The sequence below is a fragment of the Sycon ciliatum genome, chromosome 3, assembly GCF_964019385.1.
Source record: "Sycon ciliatum chromosome 3, ocSycCili1.1, whole genome shotgun sequence".
In the NCBI taxonomy this organism is placed as follows: domain Eukaryota; kingdom Metazoa; phylum Porifera; class Calcarea; order Leucosolenida; family Sycettidae; genus Sycon; species Sycon ciliatum.
In genome coordinates, this window is record NC_088645.1 from 44,853,553 (window position 1) to 44,855,528 (window position 1,976).

Here is a 1,976-nt window from a genome sequence, read left to right on the forward strand (position 1 = left end):
CGTAGGTTCGACAGCTGGCGTCCTCCGATTCTCACACCGATACTGACCACATCAGCAACACCAAGAGTCCATAACCCCCCGGGGGGTTATGGACTCTTGGCAACACGCATAACACTCTCAGTGCACAGGCTAAATAGATGCGGGGACAAAATACAGCTCTGCCGAACACCCTTCTTGATAGGGAACTCCGGCGAATGCGCATTCTCCTAGCCGATCGAAAAGCCGATTAGGCGAAAAAATAGGGCCGATTGGGAAATGGCTAACCGGAAGTACATGCATTGCTTGATGATCACAGACTAGTCATGTATACTAATAGTAATACGTGAAACTGTGAGTTGTGACAAAGCTTCCAATCTCTCTTGTGTAACCGGATGTACATGCGACAGTCTTAATAATAATAATAATGGCAGTTCGCATATCACTCATTGCATGAGGTCAACGCATCTGTTAACAATTTCGTCAGTCTTAGCAGACAGATAAAGATAAACGGGAGCGAGCACATTGGTACGAGTAGAAGTAGAACGAAGGCGGAAGCAACTAACTTTACTGATTGCTTTTGCCTTCGTCCTACATGATTACGACGACCAGCGGCAGTCGACTCTCGCTCGTCTTCATGATAGTCGCTTGGCATGGCCTTCCAGGCATAGGCTAGAGCAAGGCGCGGCCTAGCCAGGGAGTCTAAAGCACTGGTAAAATACAAATCAATCGGAGCCAGATGGCCGTGCTGGACTCCTGTGCATTCCGAAGCAGTCCTCAGGAGTCCCTATTGGACATTGAATTTCCTCACTACCCTGTAGGCTGTCAGGTTGATACTATCAAGACGTGAATTAGAATGGAGGCACTTTTTCCGGGCTACCGAGGCGCCGCGAACAGTCACAAAGACGTTCCCGTGCGTTGATCGATACGCTTGGCAGGGCCTAAGCGCCCGAAATAGCCCCTCATGCATGCCTTTCGGGGAGTATGCACGTACCTGCATCCCAGGATCATTTCTCGCGTCAACATTGGCGAGGAAATCATTGCCGTCATCCGAGAAACAATTTTTCAATTAACTTGGCTTTCCGAAATGTATTGAGAGGGATTTGCATTCAGCAGCTTCCTGTGCAGTCTCATGATAATTTTTCATATTGAGATAGTGGCTGCTGGTACTCGTACGTTTATAGTGTATTCGACAGACAAGCAGTGAATCTGCAAACAAAAACTAGGAGAGTGAACGAAGAATCAGCTGGATGCTGCTGCTGGTAAGTGAAAGTTTGAAATTGTTTCTTTTATCAGTTTAGTGGCGGACAGCTTCGCCCGCAGCCGTTTTTAGGCTTAGGATGATGGCGAGAGTCCCTAGCGACAGGAATGTGATCAATAGGTGCTGTGCGCTGCTTGCTACCGTGACAACATGGTGAACACTGGACGTGACTCGATTTGAATTTTCGAAGTGTTCAGGGGCAATTACACAGTCACGATAAGGAACATTCAGGGACTATTACAGCGTCACTAGTACAGCGTCACTTTGAAATCACCCTATGAAAGCACCCAATGAAATCACCCAATGAAACCACCCAATGAAATCACCCAATGGAACCACCCAATGAAATCACCCAATGGAACCACCCAATGAAATCACCCAATGAAAGCACCCAATGAAAGCACCCAATGAAAGCACCCAATGAAAGCACCCAATGAAATCACCCAATGAAACCACCCAATGAAATCACCCAATGGAACCACCCAATGAAATCACCCAATGGAACCACCCAATGAAATCACCCAATGAAAGCCTCCAATGAATGTACCCAATGAAAGCACCCAATGAAAGCACCCTAGGAAAGCACCCAATGAAAGCATCCTATGAAAGCACCCAATGAAAGTACCCAATGAAATCACCCAATGAAAGCACCCAATGAAAGCACCCAATGAAAGCACCCAATGAAAGCACCCAATGAAATCACCCAATGAAACCACCCAATGAAATCACCCAATGGAAC